This window comes from Natator depressus, chromosome 1, assembly GCF_965152275.1.
Source record: "Natator depressus isolate rNatDep1 chromosome 1, rNatDep2.hap1, whole genome shotgun sequence".
In the NCBI taxonomy this organism is placed as follows: Eukaryota; Metazoa; Chordata; order Testudines; family Cheloniidae; genus Natator; species Natator depressus.
Genome location: NC_134234.1, coordinates 330,776,053 through 330,797,315, shown reverse-complemented (window position 1 = coordinate 330,797,315; position 21,263 = coordinate 330,776,053).

Genomic DNA, 21,263 nt, shown 5'->3' with positions numbered 1-21,263 from the left:
AAGCTTCAGACCATAATCCTCCAACCTATCAAGCACTTTAAGAAGTCTTTCTTCATGCTCCTCTAAGGTTCTTCCAAACACAATCAGGTCATCCAAATAAACTAACACTTGCAGTAAATTCATGTCTCCCACAACTCTCTCCATGAGACGTTGAAAGGTGGCAGGTGCTCCAGAAATCCCTTGGGGCATGCGTTCGAACTGATAAAACCCTAATGGGCAGATGAAGGCTGTCTTCTCCTTATCTTCTTCTCCCAGAGGGATCTGGTAGTACCCACTTCGAAGATCCAACACAGAGAACCACTGGCTTCCCAGCAAACAGTCTAAGGCATCTTGCACTCGAGGCATAGTGTACTGGTCGACCACAGTACGGCTGTTTAGGGTGCGGTAGTCAATACACATCCGGATTTTCCCATTCTTTTTACGGACTACCACAATGGGTGAGGCGTATGGGCTGCGGGACTCTGTAATGATGCCATTCGCAGCCAGCTCCTGAAGATGATGTCGCACATCTTCCATCTCAGAGAGTGCAATCTTCCTAGATCTCTCCCTGAAAGGTCGAGAGTCATGTAGTCTGATATTGTGTTCTACTCCTTTTGCACATCCCACATCCCACTCATGCAGTGAGAACACCTTGGATCTTTCACAAAGTTTCTTCCTCAGGCGATCTTTCCATTCCTCGGACACTGGTGAATCTCCAAAGTCAAACTTTGCTGGGTCTATCGTTGGAACTTGAGTTTCCCACTGGGGGGTTACAATTGACTCAGGCTCAAAGAGGTCTGCTATCTTTTGTCCTTGCTTCACAAAAATATCACGACTCGTTTCATTAGCAATCAGTATAGTCACCGCTTCCTGGGCTTCAGCAGGTAGGGTTATGACTCCACTAAGAACCAGCACTCCTTCAGGGAGCCCTCCCTCGGTCGGCTGCTCTACCACTGCTAATGTTCTCTTACTGCCTTTCAGGCAGGTACTCATGACAATCACCTCCTTTTCTGTCATTGCAGGCACCACTAAGGGGATCGGGCCTGCGTACCTCAGTGCTCCCACCGGCAAATCAGGCATCACTCTTTTTGCGTCCTCAATTTTTCTGTAGGCTGCGGCACAATGTGTGTGTATCACCAAGGTATTCAGGTATTGGTCCCCTGCTCGTTGTCTGCAGTAATCTGCAAGTACCTTAAAGAGGCTGGAGTTGGTCCCTATTAGCACGGACACATCAGAGACACCTTTAGGGTCGGGGCATATTAAAGCTGCAGTGTCCACCTCCTGTCTTACCCCAGCGATCTCTTCTGGGAATTCCAGGTGTACAATGACATACCCCTGATATGGGTATTCATCCATGCTGAGACCACATAGGCCAAGCCCTGTCAAGGGCTGTATAGGCAGATGCATAAGTATCTGCTGGTAGAAAGACTGGAATATGATAGTCACTTGGGATCCCATGTCAAGCACTGCTCTACATTCTGTCCCTTCAACCTTTACAGTGACCTCTGCTCGAGGTCCTATCAATCCTGGGGGGATTCGGGTGGCATGGTTCTTCGCAGGGGAGCCTCCAAACCCTGCAGGCCTAGGCGGCTCCCTTCCCAGGCCCTGGGGCCGTTTCCCGACTTTCCCCAGGTGGTCCTCAGCTTTTGGTATACTAGCGGGGGATTCTCTGCATTCTGACACCTGGCAGCAATGTGCCCATCCTGGCCACACCGGTAGCAGAAGAAGGATTGCCCTTTCCCGTGTTGCCGGGGTGGGGCAGAGGTTCTAAATGTAGTCTTCTGGACCGTGGTAACGGGGGGTTCCTTGTACCCTGAAGTCTTTGCTGAATCGATAGTATTCTCTAGTTCAGCCACTTTCTGTGTCAGGACCTGCACTCGTTGGGTAAGTTCCTCTTGAGGATTCACCATCAGCGCCTTGGGTGTTCGTATGGATGTTGTGGCAGTTGCCTGGGGTGGCTGAACCTCCCAAACCTCACCAGCTGCCTGCCTCTCTTCCTCCTCTCGGACCTCTTTTATCAGTCGAGAGTAACCTGGTGGATTGTCTTGGCGCTCCCTTAATCGAAGGTGGAGAAGGATTGGGTTCTGATATTGAATTCCTCTCACAATCTGAGCCAATCTAGTCCGGTCCATTTGCTCAACCGCTACTGCTCCCCTCATGATGGCTCTCTGTAATAATTTCTCCAACCTCTGTATATAGGCAGAAACTTTCTCTCCCTTTTGTTGCCTGGCATTGAGGAACTTGCAATAAACATCCTCTGAGCCCTCGGTTCTCCCAAAGGCATGATCAAGGGCCTCTAGGCAGTCCTTTACCTTGACCCCAGGGTTACTGAGCTTCAGGGTGCGAATCACATCTAGGGCTGGCCCCCTGAGGCACTCTACTAGTCGCCTTCTCTTTTCAGCATCAGGTACTGCCCACTCCTGCAGCATTTCAGTGGTGTGTTCCAGCCAGGGTTCAAATGCTTCCTCCCCAGGTATTGGGGTGGGACCCCCAGAAAACAACCTTAGTTTACGATAGGGGTTTGCCTCAGGGTGGGGTGGCACAACCTTCTCTAATGCTTGCCCCAAAGCCTTCACCCACTCATCAGGTGATGGAGCAGCCTCCCGGGGTGGGACTCCTGGGTCAAGGCCCAACAGACCCGGCATATCAGCCAGGGTCTTCCCCTCTTTCCCCAAAAAGGCTGACATTTTCTTTAAAAACTCCACGTCAGAGGCAGGGGCTGGTGAGGGCTGGCTCCCAGTAGTTATTACCTTCCACTCACCATCTTCCACTGCTATCGTGCCTGGAACCTGTAGAGGGTCCACAGCCGACGGCAGCTCACACAGTACCGCAAAATCTCCATCCTCCCTCACAAACATGCGCCCACGCATTTTACACTTACTCAGGTACTCAGTGGATGCCCTTAAGGTAGGCTCTATCGAGCCTTCATCGAACGCCTCCGGCACCCCGGTCACCAGGACACAGTTCCTAGGGTTAATATTCATCCCCCTGCACCAATCCTCTAGCAAATGTAGAGCCATTATACAAACTGTAATCTCTTTCCCAAATATAACAGATCAATACAACAACAACCAGATGCTGGGTTTTCCCAATTTAATGACTCACCTAAGATGTGCTTGCGAGGGGTACTGACCCAGTCTTATCCCGGACGAGCCCCCAAAAATGTAACCCTTCTGCCAGGCCAAGTTGATAGCAGCAAGGGCCGGGTTCAGTACACAGGGGTTCCCTCTCATCAAAGCAAATACAAAACTGGCTCGAGCCCCCACCCAGTGACCTGGGAAAATCTTACACACCCCCTGGGCGCCTCGAAGAGGCAATACTTCCCCTCTCGCAAGCACGGAGTCTCGGTGTAGTAGAGAATCTTTAATAACATGAGGTAAACGACATCAGCATTAAATTGGGAAAACACCACAACTAGTGTTCATTAACCAAACCATGAGCAAAGACCCACCCCAGAAAATTGGGCCACATCCTTTCCCTCGGGTTCTTGAGTCCCAGAACCCAAATGTCTCTTGAGTCCAGCAATCCTCAAATCACCCAAAATCCAAAAAGTCCAGCCCCAGAGTTCAAAAGTTCATCTGCAGAGTGTTACTCCCCAGTCTGGCTAAAATGTGCCTGTGTGTGGGGGAAAGAGGTAAGGGGTACCTTACGTGTCCTGAAGCTGACTGCCCCACAGGGCTCTGCTCTGCTACGCTGTCTCACGAACGGCTCTGCTCCACCACGACCGGCTCCACTCTGCACAGCTCGCCGTCTCACGAACAGCTCTGCTCAGCTTGCCGTCTCACGAACGGCTCCGCTCCACCACGACCGGCTCCGCTCGGCACAGCTCGCTGTCTCACGAACAGCTCGGCTCAGCTCGCCGTCTCACGAACACACCGCTGTCTCACGAATGGCTCCGCTCCACCACGACCGGCTCCCTCTGCACAGCTCGCCATCTCACGAACAGCTCGGCTCAGCTCGCCGTCTCACGATCACACCGCTGTCTCACGAACGGCTCCACTCTGCACAGCTCGGCGTCTCGCGAACACACCGCTGTCCCACGAACAGCTCTGCTCAGCTAGCCGTCTCGCGAACGGCTCCGCTCTGCACAGCTCGCCGTCTCATGAACAGCACCACTGCACTCTAGATCTTCCGGCTCCCCACTACTTGACACAGTGCTCAGTGATTTCAGCTCTTAGTGATTTCAGCTCATAGTAGTGGGGGCCTTAGTGCTGGTGCACCATAAGGCCAAAGTGAATGCAGCACAGTACCTGTAGCAAGACTCTTAATAGACCCAACATTAGCTCTGACATTCCACAGTGGAGAGAGACAGAGGTGCAATTGGTGCTTCAGGCCCTCACAAAGGGGCCCACACCACCAGGTACTAATACCTGTCTCAAGTCTCTCTCCCTTCACAGAGTTTTGGAACCCATGTCCCTTGCCTAGCGAGTGCTACTCAGTTGATGGTGAGTCCCTCCATCATAACAAAAGGCCAAGTACAGTTCCAAGCACAGTTCCCATAATCAGGGTAATAACAATTTACTCTTCCCGCCCCAATAACAAAGACACTGGGGATCCCACAACAGCCAAAGTGACCATTTGGGCAGTTATGGCCTCAGTCTAGGCGGGGTGGGTGTGCCTATGCAAATTGAGATCAGCCCCTGAAGTTCTTTTCCACTACTTGCCACACCTCACCACCAGATGTCAGGGTGGAGCCCATCCTGACTCTGCTTACAAAACTAATAATCTCAATTTTCTGTTCACCTATTTACTTTAGTTCCAATTATTACTGTACTTACTATATAGCAGAGCTTACCTACAATAAAAAAGGGGTTTGTTTCTTAACTTTTGAGAAACTCAAATCAGGAAGACATCAATAAAATGAGACACCCCTCCGCCCCCCCCCATATGTTTCTAAAAGTATGTTAAAAATGGGTGTCATTATTTGGTACCACCATTGTTTGTTACCACATAATGCTGACTGTAAGTAATGGTAACAGCAGTTAAATGTCAGCTTTTCAGCAGTGTAGTGGAGGTGAACAGAATGTATAAACTGATTAAAATGCTAAGCTTGAAAAATCAAGCACTCAGAAGTTAAGAAATGCCACCCGTAACATTGACAGAGCAACCTTAATTCTGTCTCCTTGCCCATAGGCAAATTACAGAGTTGCGTACTACTTCCTCACAGGAAAATAGGATGATGGAGAGAATGCAGAATATGTAGAAAGGATTTCTTAGCATGCCAAAGATGGCTGCAATATTCACAAAAGACAAACACTATGGAACTATTGTGCATGCTTCTGCTTTAAAGAGAACCTGAGACAAAAGTTAAGTGAACTGTCCAAGGTCACAACAAGTTGGGGTTAGACCTAGGAACAAACAAAATGCAGATTTCTTTTCCCAGTCCTGTGCTCTAACCGCTACTTCATGCATTTTATCACTGCAAGATCATCCACATACGGTAGTGTTGCCGGCACCCAGTGCCGAAGGCTGAACAACAGCTTGAGTTGGTTCGTACCTGGTGTGCTAGACCCAATAATCACAACGGGGTGGAGAAGCAGAAAAGTTTATTTGAAGCTTCAAATAGGTACAGGGAGATTTGAATCTCAAATCCTGTACACAGAGCAGGAAGTTACACAGGCTTTTATACATCCTTTTTCCCAGCATACTTATCCAATAGCAAGCTGCCCTAAGTATCCATATAGCCAGCCAATCCAGTTCCCAGCTAGTTCCCTGGTTCTCTGTATCATTTGTTAAACTATACATAAAGCTGCTTTATTCAGCATTGGTCTTCCATATCTCCCCTGTGTGGCCTTGCTTAGTTTCAGGCAGTCTGACTCCGCAACATAGTGTTGCAGATTCTCAGCATAACTGCTGTGTGTGCCTCCAGGCGGGGGGGCCAAGGACACTTGGGCCTAGTGCGCATGACTGCTGCGAGTGCCTCCAGGCGGGAGGGGGGGGCAAGGACACCTGGGCCTAGTGCAAGGGGGCTTCATCGACACTCGTGGTCTTCCATCCCCTCGAGTTACCTAATGGCCATGCCCCAGTGTCCCCAACAGTAGGATTGTGATACTGGTGCAGTTACATAATACAGTGCTGGTATCATCACTCCGCCTAGGAGAGCTTCTTCAAAGGAAAACCATGTCTATTTTGAACATGAAAATCCATTCTATAGTAAATGACTTGGAAGGATTTTAATTTTCACATTGCTGAATGTTTGGTAATGAAGGAATTCTCCCATGGAATATTCATGTTGCACAGGGAAGATCAGTCCATGAGGATTCTAATTGCAGTTATCCTTGTAAGGAAGGAAACACTTTTCCTCCTGGGCATTGGAGCTGGACTAGCTTTTAACTTTTCTTTGAGTGCCCTGAAAAGAACTCCTGCTGCTTGTTGATGGAATATAGCGGCAGCATTCATTGTTAGAACAGCACAGACCTAAATCGCTTCAGACTTGGCTACCTGTAGAATGGATTTGCTCCCCATGTTGTGGCACTGCAGATGCAGTCAAAGTACTAACCTGACCTGAATAGAAAAGGGCGAATACAAACTTAGGGCTAGATTGTGCTTTTATGACCAGGGCAGAGTAAGTGGAAGTGCATAGCTTTGTAGCCCCAGGAGCAAACCCGTGATGATATTGTTACTGTCTCTGCATATTGCTCCCTGCATGCTCCAGGGGGATAATCAATAGGCACTAGCCTCTGTACCTGATGCAGGTTACTTTTTCTGTCACACCTGCTGAGCTGTGTAGACTGGCATATTGGGATGTGGAGTGCAGGCTTTGCCTGCCCATATCAGTGGTGCCAATTCACATATTTTTGGGGAGAAGAGGGCACATTCTGGCCCCAGCAGGGACCTCATTCAAGTCCCTGCTCACTTCCTCCCAGGTCTCCCTCAGCGTGGAGTCTCCTCTCTCTCTTTCCCCCACAGTGCATTTGCCAGTGTCACCAGGAGTCTCTCAGCAGACTCCCCTGCACTCTGCCATATCGGAACAGACTTAGGCACAGTCTCTGTATCAGATTATTGGTATAAGCCTCGCCCGTGACATACATAAAGCACCAGTAAGTACCATAGGGTTAACCTGCCCTTGTATTTTTGTGTGGAGTCTAATGCAGTCCAACACTGAAAGAAAAAGCGGAAGATCAGAGATTTTTGTTAAAAAGCAAAAGGGGAAGAAGAGGACACACTTTCAAAAGAATCTATTTATATCTAGCACTTCTTTTAAAGCCCAGCAATAAACTCACTCTTAGAGCTGGAGGAACAACACATTTTCTCAGTTTTCTGGCAGTTCCAACAAAATCAAATTGTTTTGGGTCAAACAAAGCATTTCATTTCAATTTGGAGATTTTTTTTTACGTTTTCTTTCTTTTTTTTTTTTTTTAGTAAAATCAAAAGGAAATTTGGAAACAAGGTAATTGAAAATCAAAACGTTCTATTTCAAAAATGTTAAATTGAAATGTTTCAATTCTTACAATTTTTTCAGGTTTTTTTCCCAACAGAAACAATTAGCATGATCGACATGAATTCACAAAATGCTTTGGTATTGCTCAAGCTGTGCTTTTTGCTGGAAAAAAAATTGATAATTTTTTGCCCATCTCTACTCCCTATTGTTTTGGAAAGAGCATTCTAAGTGATGGGTCAGACTAATCAGTTTCTCATTATTTGTTGGGTATTAACCATAAATTCTACATCATAAGGAGTAATTTATTTGATTTCCGAAGTCTGGAGCAGTCCCATTTTCCAGAGGTTAACATTTAGGCTTTTTTTCCAGTAAGTAATTTTTTCCCAGTAGTCTAACAATCTTATTTGTTCTTGCCTCTATGCTGCAGTTTCAGGGTGCTAACCTATATGTATTATAGCTCACATCTGGTGCAGAGTGCAATTGCAGTATAGTTGTATCACCTGATACAACCATGTCACACAGATAAATGGGCCTTGGACTCATATGTTTTAGGCATACACATCAGGAGTTACATAGCACTTCATATGGGCCAGGTTATGGAGTTACATAGCACTTAATATGGGCCAGATTATGACTGCTTTACATTGGAGAGGAATTCTCAGACAAATAGCCATATTGACTTCAGTGAGTCAATTTATTTAGGTAAGTGGCCACTACTGTGAGCAAGAGAGGACAACTTGGCCCTGTCCAAAAAATTGTCTCTCTTGGTTGCTGATAGAGAAGGGGTAAATTGAGTACTACACTCCTACCCACTGTTTGGAAATCAATGTGTGCAGAAATACTTAACTACACTGAATTTAACTTTTGTGTCTTTTCCTAAGTAGATGCTCTAAAACTACACAGTTTTGATATTATGTTCATATCATACAAACAGAAGGTAGATTAAAATATATAAAATAACCTTTTAGGAAGGGTTGCAATGTAAATTTACTTGATTTCGTAAAATCTAGCACTAACACACAAGAACCAGGAACAGAGAGAGACAACACAGGCTTCTCCCTAAGGCAGAGAAGCACAACTCACCCCACCTTGCTGTGAACTGTCTTTTCAGACTGACTCTGATTGTATATCATGAGTCACATGTTTCCCTACATGGTCCCCTAGTTTACAAGCTGGACTAGGAAACCCTTTATAAATTAAAGTGACAGCCTACAGTTGAACACAGTTTTCAGATACACCACAGATACTGGATTTAATGGTTCTAATTTCCATAACTTTTGCAACCACTGAAGATCCTTCTGTTCAAGCTTATCAAAATATTGCATAGTATATCGAGTGCCTGTCAGAAATATATACATTTGCTTTTACTGTAGAGCATAGCTCATCACCAGAATTTACCTTCCCTTTAATTAAATGTCTCCCTCCTACTATATCCTTTATGACCATCTAAGAAAAGCTGATCAATGTATCCTAGAGGTGGTGGGAGAAGAATGTGTGTGTATGTCTTTCATGTTTTGTTTGTCTGTTTTGTTTTGCATTTTGCTCACATTAGTGCTTAAGTATGCAGGGAATTCCTAGTCAGTAGGTCTAGTTCAAACTCTTCAGCAAATCCTGATGGAAGGATTGACCATAAGAACCACATGTTCAAGTCTAGAGCTCCAGAGTTAATAAAACAAGAAACATCATTTTGTTTTTTTAAAACACCTGAACTATATATTTGTAACTTAGTGGAAACTAAAATCAACAGACAAGGCGAGTTTTGAAGAAAAGCATGAACTGAATTTTTTTTGGGGTGGTGGAGAAACTATTGCTAGTAATTCAGAACTACAGATAAGAAATAGACAATAGACCTGTTTTTCATCTAATCCAGCAGTTCTCAAACTTCATTGCACCACGACCCCCTTTTTACAACAAAAATTACTACATGACCCCAGGAAGGGGGAGGGGAACCTGACCCCACCCAAACCCCACTGCCTCAGGCGGGAGGGGGCAAAGCCAAAGCCCGAGTCCCACGACGCCTGTCGAGGGGGCCAAAGCCCAAGGGCTTCAGCCGCAGGCAGGAGGCCTGTAACCCGTTGCCCAGGGCTGAAACCGAAGCCTGAGCCCTGCCGCCCAGGGCTGAAGGCAGTGGGGCTTGGGCTTCAGCTTTGGCCCTGAGCCCCAACAACTCTAGCACCAGCCCTGGTGACCCCATAAAAATGGGGTCATGACCTACTTTGGAGTCACGACCCACAGCTTGAGAACCGCTGATCTAATCTGTATTGCTTTTGTAACCCACATATGTAATAGGGAGACGTCTCTTTTAAGAATCATAGAATCATAGAATATCAGGGTTGGAAGGGACCTCAGGAGGTCATCTAGTCCAACCCCCTGCTCAAAGCAGGACCAATCCCCAATTAAATCATCCCAGCCAGGGCTTTGTCAAGCCTGACCTTAAAAACTTCTAAGGAAGGAGATTCTACCACCTCCCTAGGTAACACATTCCAGTGTTTCACCACCCTCTGGGGGAAAAAGTTTTTCCTAATATCCAACCTAAACCTCCCCCACTGCAACTTGAGACCATTACTCCTTGTCCTGTCCTCTTCTACCACTGAGAATAGTCTAGAACCATCCTCTCTGGAACCACCTCTCAGGTAGTTGAAAGTAGCTATCAAATCCCCCCTCATTCTTCTCTTCTGCAGACTAAACAATCCCAGTTCCCTCAGCCTCTCCTCATAACTCATGTGTTCCAGACCCCTAATCATTTTTGTTGCCCTTCGCTGGACTCTCTCCAATTTATCCACATCCTTCTTGTAGTGTGGGGCCCAAAACTGGACACAGTACTCCAGATGAGGCCTCACCAATGTCGAATAGAGGGGAACGATCACGTCCCTCGATCTGCTCGCTGTGCCCCTACTTATACATCCCAAAATGCCATTGGCCTTCTTGGCAACAAGGGCACACTGCTGACTCATATCCAGCTTCTCGTCCACTGTCACCCCTAGGTCCTTTTCTGCAGAACTGCTGCCTAGCCATTCGGTCCCTAGTCTGTAGCGGTGCATTGGGTTCTTCCGTCCTAAGTGCAGGACCCTGCACTTATCCTTATTGAACCTCGTCAGATTTCTTTTGGCCCAATCCTCCAATTTGTCTAGGTCCCTCTGTATCCTATCCCTGCCCTCCAGCGTATCTACCACTCCTCCTAGTTTAGTATCATCCGCAAATTTGCTGAGGGTGCAATCCACACCATCCTCCAGATCATTTATGAAGATATTGAACAAAACCGGTCCCAGGACCAACCCCTGGGGCACTCCACTTGACACCGAGATCTAAACAGACGGGGGATGGAGGAATGAGCCTTGTAGCTGGGTCATTGTTGCTCTGCATATGCACAGTTAGCCCTCCACACCCAGAAGTTTCTGGAATTGGGTATGATACTTTTGGGCATGTTCAATAGGTTCCCTGTAGTTGGATTAATAGACTCCATAGAGTCAGGGCAGCTGCTTTTCAAAAGGACATGTGACCTATGTGGTTTGGGAGAGAAGCTGAGCCCAGGAGCAGAAAGCAGGCTGTTTGTCCCTAACTCTGGATCATTTTGAAGCAGAGCTATTCATAATGTTGATTGGTTGGTTAATTACCTACCTAACTAGATAACTGAGTGATTCCTCAGTCCAGCAGAAGCAGAGAAAGTCAGTGTGGGTTCCAATGGGAGGCTTCTGCAAGAAAGAGGAGTGTTGCCATGCTTTGATTCAGCAGCCTGGATAGAGCTGATGAACAAAGACTCTGAGATTTAGGTGAATTCAATTTAAGCTGTTGGAACTCTGAGTTACTTCTCACAGTGTGTCTGTGGGGGTGTGACCTGTTTAGATATTTTTATGCATATTTACGTATAACTGAAGATAGTGTATGTGGATTACAAAGTAGCCTTGTTGTTTAGTAGAAATCAAGCTGTTATTTTTCTTTATCATTATAAAGTTGGTACTTAAGAATTAAGTTCATTCCTCATGTGGACCCTGCAGAATCCTTGCTGAAAATCCTCAATGACTGAATTCTGGGTCTTCGTGTGTTTTTCTATAGGAGTTTTGTTGAAGCACTAGGAGAGGGGTAGTAAAGTAAACTCTAGCCTACCCAAAGGTTACACTTTCATAGCAATGTAACACCAATGTGTTAGATTATGGATGAGATTCTCTGCTGCACAGCACAGGCCTGCCCCTCCCACTGTTAGTATGGCCCCTGTATTTGGGCTTGCAGGAAATGGAAGCTGACTTGCACAAAGCCTGAGCCCGGGCTAACTCTCCTTGGCAGGGCTACAATAGCACTTTTACCCATGGAAGAAAGGCAGATCCTTCCACAGAGAATAAATTCAGCAAAACACCACTGTCTACAAGAGTTACTCTGGGTTCATGTCAGTGCTACTGTGAATAGAACATGGTCCTCATTCTTTTAACTATTTACTTCTTCTAGTGAACAAAACAAACAATGTTTGTGCCTTCCCATGTTAACCATGTGAATTATTTCTCTTAGCCAAAACTGGCTAAATTATATCATGTTACTAGTTTTAAAAGTGAGTTTGCAGAGTGTTTTTTAATAGCTTTTCTGCAACTAAATGACAGATGCAGCGGTTGGTAATTCAACCTAAAATTATCTCGTACTATAAACAGGTCTGTTAACACAAAACCAATATCTCCTCTAATGGCTAGAATTTGCTTTTAGACATGCACACATGGGTCCTATTGAATCTAATGGCAACTTCACCCAAGGGCAGAATTTGGCCTTTGCCATACCGTGAAATCAAGTTTAAAAATGTCTGGTGTAATTCCTGCCAGTTCTGTTTAAATACACATCGCTATTACAGGAATTTCTAAAATCTATTGTCCCTATTATCTAGTACAGACTTGGGACAGATTTGGTAGAGAGTAGAATAACTTTTCCTTTGTTCTATCTAACTTTTATAACCATATGATCACACTTCACAATTCTGTAAATTTATATTTTCTGAATGCATCTCATATTCATCTAATCAGTCCTGATCTATTCTGTTCATAGCACTGCATTTGCCCTAAATGGGATGAAGGAAAATGGCTTACAAATTCTGTCTTTGGACCACAGAGCACAAACTACAGCATCTCATTGACTTGACATTTCAGTCCTTCCTCCATCTAATGGTTCTATTTTGACCTGGCCCCAAACCTGTGTGATTAATCTATTTAATTCTAATAAATGTGCATCTTTTCATGCACTGAGTATCCCTCCAGTATCTATATAGAAAATGTTTGCCTTGAAGTCTGTGCCTTTCTTCCTTGACTGTCCTCACTTCCTCAGACTCGGTAGAAATATCCCAAGCAAGATCACTTTGCAGCATTTCAATGGGAAATATCCCAGGCAAGTCAGTGAAAGGTATAAGCACGCTCCCCTCTGGAGCCAAACTTTTTTGGTTGTCTCTTAGCAGACACTTCATGCTAGAAGCATCGTTTTGTAAGGTGACTTTCAGCATTAGGCAAGTACATTAAAAAGGCAGTTATGCTAAAAGTGACTGTGGGGAAAATAGCAATTCTGAATTGCCACATCCATTGTCAGTGTGGATTCAGTCGTAAGTTTACTTTCATGACACAGCTAAGACTAACGCTACTTACTCCTGTTAGCAAGCCAATAGGCCTATGGGAGAATGAACTGGATTCTCTTCTTGGCCCTGTATTAGCAACAAAATTGTTGAACTAGACTGACTTACACATGCAAGTAAAATGCCCCCTTAACACCTATTTGGGCTACCTGGTCCTTATGTCCAGGAGTTCTAGGATCTATTCTCACTCTGCAGAGCCTTGCTGAGCCAGCATGAAGTAAGGGTATCTGGAAGCTGCTGCTGTCCTATACTGGCAGCCGGAGCAAGAAGGAAATGGGAGGAATTCTGACTCTTAGAGGACTGTTTGAGGCATGATACCTCCCAGGGCTACTCCTGAGGTCACTCCTTGCTCAGTACCACACTTACTTTACATGCTAGAATGTAACATTAAGAACAGAGATCCACATACTCATTCCCTTACTCATGTTGAATAGCACCATATCAGTGAGACCAGTTGAGCTCAGTGAGATTACATAAGGTCAATATTCTGGAATGTAAGTATTAAGTTATTTCTCCAAACAAGTAAGGGTGGCAGAATCTGGCCCTAGTGTTCCTGTCACTCCTACGCTAGGGCCAAATTTTGGCACCCTTACACTCTGAGATGTACTTTGCTCTTTAAACTGTCCCATTGAAACCAGTGGGATGACTTGCTGAATAAATGGTGTCTGTCTGTGTCAGAATGGGGCTCCCTTCTCTCCAGTAGGACTAATCATTTTGTGAGTAGTTAATCACATGAAGTAAAGAGTTACCAGCCTGACTTGGTGTACAGTATTTAATGTTGGTCTCGGCTTTCCTAATTCCCAAATACAGCCTATTAAGTAATAAATAGGATTAGTATTGGAAGAACCCTACCTACATATTGATGAAGACTTGCAATTAAAAGAGCACAGTGTTGTTTATCTAACATTCCAATACAGTATGTCCCAAGCAAGTGGCAGTTAAGTTTTGCTTATCTTGACTCGGGACACCAACTTTTGGGAATGGAGAACAAGTGCCAGAGAATAGCAAAGCATGAGGTTCACCTTCTCTGTCTTCCAAATTTCAAACTTGGATAAATAACCTCAAGTGTTGGGCTTGGGGGGAAGGTTTCCAAGCTCCCAGAACTCTACTAAGTCACAGCTCATTGCTCCTAACCTTGTTTTCTCTCAGTATATATTTTATCAACCCTCCCCCTTATTTCACAGCCCACATGCTGTGCCAGCTGTCCTCTCAGAATGTGAAATGCAATGCAGTTACCTATTCAAATCCAAAGCAGTCCATATCACCCTTGTCACCCCACTACTCCCCTAAAAAAAATCCTAAGCTGATCTTAAATATCACCAATGCAGGTGGATCATACGAAGTTAAATTAATTATTAAAAAATCAGCCAATCGAAGCAAACAAAATCTATGCATATAGATTTGATTGCAAGGCACCTTCTGTCAACAGCATGTTTCAATTGGAAGGAGTTTTTGACACTCTTCATGCTTCGGTTACCTAATAGTCTCTTCTGTCAGAAGTAAATTGGGTTCCTAGTAAAACATTTGCTCTAAAACTGCATAAAAATTAATGACTGTGTCAAGCTATGTACATTGCCAGAAGCTACAGTATCCTAGGAAAATTGCTTTGTATTTGGGGTTTTGATATCATGCTGTCAAGGGCTTCAGATTGGCTGTTGGCAGACAGGGCAATGAGTTCAATGTGCATTTTATCGAAGGAAATTGCAACACCAGCATGTGGCTTTGTCCCCTGTGAATGCTGATAATTTCAAGTGATGATTCGCCTGAAACTTTCAAACCAAAACTTTATTTCATGAAGTTGCCAAATGCCTTGAACTCAAGGAATAACAATTTGGTACAGTGGCCAGATGCTGTTTCCACTGCTGCTAAAAAACAACAACATGGTGATGGGCATAGTAAGAGAACCTAAAATGCAGAGTAGTGAAATGCGTTTTTCATGTAGCAAAGATGGAAGTTGAATGTCACAATGGAGCTGTGAAAACTGCCAGAAAATAGAAGAATTTGGAGCTAACCTTTAGCCCAATTTTCATACCCAGTAACTCCAAAGAAGTCAGCAGTTTGTACGGCAGGATCCAGCTCTGGCACAACACAGGTGTATTTACATTAGAAAATGCCTGTATTCTGGCACTGGTGTCGGAGGTAAGAACAGCATAAGCTGGGCTCTAAGTGGGTTGTAAACCTTTGTCAGGCTGTCTAGAAAGGCTCGTGAATGTGGCTGCCAACCTCAGGGCAGACTGTTACAAAAAGGGCACAAACCCCAAATTAGTTGTGTGTTCTATAATTAGATTTCACCAATCAAGTGTGAACTAATCAAGCATCATAGCAATCTTAACATGGAGTCAGACAGTCCCCTGGGGCACTCCAGTCCAACTTGCTACCCAGGCAAGACTTCCTTGCCTTACACCAAAAATCACAACAATATCCAGGTTACTCCCAGTCCCAAAGGACAGTCACTTACCCAGGTCAAGTGCATCTCAGATCATGTACCAAAGAGCATGCTTGTAGCCTGTGATAAACTAACTAAAGAATTATTAACTAAGAAAAGGAAACAAGTTATTTACAAGATTTCAGCAGGTAAACATATACACACAAATGAGTTAAAGTCTTAGGTTCCAAAAAATAATAGAAGCTGCTGTAATGTATAAGCTCTTTATGTCCTAACCCAATCTAAGCAGATTGGGGATCCCTTGCTTATGCTTAGAAATATTGCCCTCTCCATATTCCAAGCAGCATAGTGATGGCAGTTTGTTCTTGACAGGGATCTTCCCCCAGAGTTCAAGCTGTGATGGGATAAGCATTTGTGGACACCTGGTCTTCCTGGGGGCTGGGAAAACAATCAACAAAATCTTCTGTGCACTGATGTTCCACAGTAGTTTGTCTGGTGTCCAGAGCCCTTCTTTTATTGGGCAGAAGATGACGCCTCATTTGGTAAACTAGTATTTAACGCTTGGTAATGCTTCTCTCCTGACTGTGGGGTTTCCAGTTGTATAGCAAACACTTTTACAAATGATAGAGCAAACACTTAAATATTACCTTATAACATAGGATACGGATGTTATAAGTGAAATGGATGCATGCAGCAACTGACAAACGTTTCATAAAGTTCAAATACTAAACACAGCTCTATAAATCTAATACCTACTTTAACAACGCTAACACACAGGCGAGCCAGACTGGTTTCCAGCTGTACATTTGTCAGTGTTCAGTGAAGCCTAAGAGTCTTGGCATTAGCTGGCGCTTGGTCTGCCAGCACCACAACCTTAGTATCAATTACTAGTAAGGCGCTAACAGCCTCAGTATTGCCACCTGTAAAATAGGAACACTAATACAGGGGTGTGGAGGCTGACTTACTTGAGTTCAGAGGGAGTCAGTCGCAGCAGGAAACAGAATTCTAGAGTCCCTGTCTGTCCTGTACGTAGACCACTGTTTTCTCTCATCAAGGTTTGAATCTCTAGCTCACAGCTATGTGACTTCGGATTAAGTCTAGATTGGAACTTGCCCTTGTTTAGGTGCCTGAGTGGGATGAAGAGCACAAGGCTCCTCTTTGTGCCCTCCCCATGGGTTAGTCACCACTTTAGTTCTTCCCACGAAATCGGGCTAGAGAACTGGGTAGGAGGTAGTGGGGCTGCATCCGTAAGGCAGAATTGTGTGGCATGCAAGAGTTCTGTAGAGCCCTGGCACAGTCTTTCCCAGAGCTCCTTTTGAGGAAATGCATTGCCCCACCCTCCCATCAGAGGCTGGACTATTAATGGCATATTCTGGCTCTTAGCTGGTGTGCTTATTTTAAAGGAGAGGAAAATTGCAGTTAGCCCTACTTAATTGATTTTCCTAGCCCGAGGTAACCTCCAGCCTATGTAATGTTTCTGACCTTGTCTGCATGACATCTTTCTATTTTTGAGAAGCCAAAGTACATGCCTATGTAAATGTGGCTTTGGGGCTAAAGCACAGGTGTAAATTTGCTGGTGGCTTTGAAACTAAAACATTTGGACTAGAGGTCTCTTGGAGAAACCCAGCTGGTGAGCAAGTTCAATTTTAAAAAAATCATCTCTCAGGATCCTTCAGGCAAACCTAATTAATATTGGCGGAGAAAACTGTCTCCCTTGGAGACTCTGAGCGGGAGAAAATTGGAGAAAAAACACAGGAGTTTGTGTTCTGGGTGGGAATTTTGTCTTCTGAATACTTGGAGGGGGGAACTTTCAAATTTCTGAGACAGCTTTGAAAATCTTACTCTTAATTGCATCATTCTCTCTGTTCCTGGTGCGTTTTTTAAAATAAAGGCTTGCAGCACTGTTCAATTCTCTTTTCAGACCTTCTCTGAAAAGTTGTCCTCTGGATGCATGCATGTAACTCCCATCTCAGTAAGAAACTGAAAGGCCTGCTTAGATATTACAGTGAGTGTCACTCTAAAAATAACAGGCCAGAAAGAAGCACTTTTTTCATCATCCATGCTTCAAGTTTCTTTGCCACTTGAGTTGGTGTTTAATATGTAAGAAAGACTTTCTAGAAAAAGAATCTGGACACAAGATCATTTGTGGAGAGTTGAAGGAGACAGTCAAGTATACAAACTTGGCCTCTGGTGGACCAGAAATAGGAGTGATTTCCAGAGCAAGGTTCTTCAACTAAAACTCTGCTCTCCAACCTTTGAGTTTAAATTTCAGTCTTCCATCAGAAGCAAGTTATCTGATCTCAAATGGCAAAGGCAGAGATGGTGCCTAGGACAGCTAGGGCCCAGATCACATAGGACTTTGATACTAACATTAAAACCTTAAATTGTACTGGGAAGCCACTGCAGCATGGGTGTAAGTTTAGAGCATGGATATAGGTTTGTTCAAACCTAGTGCTACTAAACAAATAGGTTGACATGTTCTGCAATAACTGAAGGTTCCAGGCAGTGTACAAGGATAGCCTCAGATTATCTTTCTCATTCAAAGGTGAGAAGAGCACAAATAGCTGTGGTAAGGTCTGCAACAGAAAATAATTAGAACGGATCTGAATACTTTCTTTTCTGGAAAAGTTTGCTTCCATATTTGCTGTTTTGATGAAATTTTGAGAGGCAGAAGTCTCAATAGCCCGGTGGTGAGGGCACTGGCCTTGAATGCAAAAGACCCAGCTATATCCCTAATCTGATAAATCAGTGATATGGAATGAAAACCTCTACAGTGAACCAGCCAGAATAGGGAATTGACCCTGGGTCTCCCACATTCTTGCTCACTACCTTAATCACCAAAGTATGAAGATGCTGCGTGTCTTATCTACAACCTTTTCAAATGTTTTGTGAAATGGGACATGTTCACATGCAGAATAAAACCCAGTATTAAATACCTTGAAATGTTTTGTGGACTGATTTACCTGCCAGCCCTTAAAAAAAATAAAACCCAGTATTAAATACCTTGAAATGTTTTGTGGAATGGATTTATTTACCTGTCAGCCCTTAAAAAAATACAATCTCCTAGCCAGGGGTTCTCGAACATTTTCTTTCTGAGCCTCTCCCACAACATGCTATTAAAAACTCCATGGCTCATCTGTGCCAAAACAACTGTTTTATGCATATAAAAGCCAGGGCCAGTGTTAAGGGGTAGCAATCAGGTAATTGCCTGGGGCCCCACACTACAGGGGCTGCCATGAAGCTAAGTTGCTCATGCTTCTGCTCTGGGTGACAGGGCTCAGGGCCCCAGGTTTCAGCCCTGTATAGCAGGGCTTAGGCTTTCTGCCCTGGGCCCCAGTGAGTCTAACACTGGTCCTGCTTGGCAGACCCCCTGAAATCTGCTTGCAGCCCCCCAGGGGGCCCCGAACCCCTGGTTGAGAACCACTGTCCTAGCTTATCCCAGATGAGAGGAAAACATGCTTGGCTAGCAGTGTTACTTGGGACTCCAGGGCAAATGGCATCCAAAGGAACAGCTAGGCAATACTAAGGGCTTTCACTCTCTTAATAGATGATTTAGACCGAAGGGTTTCCTAAAGGCTTCCAGCTCCCCAGTTGCATTGTGTCATTTGTCTGGAATGAGAGCCATGTAATTTACCTCATCCAAGTCTGTGGAGAGACTGGGTGCGCTGCATCTTCTGGAGTGATGCTTATTGACAGGCATTGCAACCTAAACCAGCTCTCAGTCTTCTGCCCCTACCCCACCTCATAGTCTATACATTGCGCGAGGCACATCAGAATGGAGCTCCACACAAACGCTTTAGGGAGGGTGAGTATTCATCTTGCTTCATCTTCTGGAATATCTTGAAGGAAAGACTGAGCCACTGAAATGCAACCTGTCAGAACCAACCCCACCCCCCACTGTATCTCAGCAGCCAACAGACCTCTTAAAAAAATCTGTGGTCAGCTGCCCTTTGATGATCAATAGAGGTGAAATTCTGGCCCTCTTGAGTTCAATGGAGCTAGAATTTCACCCCAGAAGTCTCCTTGACAAAGTATACTATGCCCAAAACAGATCAAGGAAACCTGAAGATTTAAATTAACCACAGAGCTGAGCTGCTTCATTCACCACAACCTTCTCATTTGCTTTCTTCATTTAAATCCATTTGGCAACTAGCTACGTTGCCAACAGCACATGAGGGCTCACTGAGCAATCTGTGGTCTTACTCTTTCAAATGTGGAGGGTGATTCTACTCTAATCTGTCTAGCTAGGTGGCTAGCCTGAATCCAAACATATCACTGCCAGACCCCAGTCAAACATGCCATGTGCTGTTTGTTTGGGGTGAGTTGGAAAGGAGTCTCTGCAGAGAATTCCTGGCAAAAGTAGAGTCAACATAAGATCATAATACTCTCAAGTAGCTAATGACCAAGTGCATTGAAGTACTCCAGCCAAACCTGCACCTTCTTCATGTGACATTCCCTAGCTTTCTGTAAGCTGGACTTGCATAAATAACCACTAGCTGAAGATCTCTGTCCTCAATTTGGATTAATCTTGTGTGTAGTGGTCCGGGTATAAAGTGAACAGAGGGATATTTATTGACACCTATCTTCTTCATGACTTTGAATTCTTCAGTGACTTTAGTTAAGGTCACAAGTCCTAAGAACTTGGGACAACAGTTTCTTAAAACAATGGCTAACTCTTTTCTCAGAGTCTGTCTAGTTGCTGGAGAAGAGGCAAAACAATTAAAGCATTTAGAGCTGTTGTGATTGAGCTTTATTAGCTTTAATAAAAAAGTCAACCACCAGAGCATCATATTCCAGATGTGGTGCAGCTTTAAAAACTGAAAATGAGCATCATGTCCTTATCAGCTTGAAATAATGTTTGTCATATCCTTAAGCACTCTATTACTCACCGCTATATTTCCCCTTTAGAAACATATCCCTGTGTGTGTAATGCAAAAAATGTCAGAAAAATGGAAACGGCTCTCACAGAGCCTTAGGGCAAGTCTACACTACAAAATTAAGTCGACCTAAGTTATACTGATGTATAGCCACTGCAGTAATTACGTTGCTTTTGCATGTGCACACTATGCTCCTTGTGTTGGCGGTGCATGTCCTCACCAGGAGCACTTGCACCGCTTTAACTGCCAGTGTAGGGCATTGTGGGATGGCTTCTGACAGGCAGCAAACGTTGATGTAAGCAATGCAGTGTCTCCACTGACTCTGCATTGGCCTAACTCCATAGACCTAATCGCTATACTTCTTGCAGAGGTGGAGTTAGTAAGTCGGTATAATGGGCGAGTTATATCCGTGGGAGCTATATTTTAGTGTAGACGCTTACAGAGAAAGGTCAGCATAAGCTGCCTTACGTCAAGTAGTGTAGACCAGGGCTTAGCCCTGGTCTACACTGGGGGGAGAATTGATCTAAGTTACACAACTTCAGCTATGTTAATAGTGTAGCTGAAGTCAACGAACTTAGATCGACTTACCGTGGTGTCTTCACTGCCGTGAGTCGACTGCTGCCGCTCCCCTGTCAACTCTGCCTGCGCCTCTCGCAGCGCTGGAGTACAGGAGTCGACGGGAGAGTGCTTTGGGGTCGATTTATAGCGTCTAGATAGACGCAATAAATCGATCCCTGCTGGATCAATCGCTGCCTGCCGTGAAGTGAAGACATACCCTTAGCCCTGATCTACACTGGGGTGGGGGTCGACCTAAGATACGCAACTTCAGCTACCCAAATATTTTGGGGAAGTTCTCTGGCCTCTGCAATACAGAAGGTCAGACTAGATGATCACAATGGTCCCTTCTGGACTTGGAATCTCTGACCTTAATTTTGTAAGGCGCGGAATACCCACAACTCACATAGAAGTGAATGGAACTATAGGATAAGTGTTTCAGCTTTTTTCATTGTCACAAAGTAAGGTGCATACAGTTACTGAATCTTA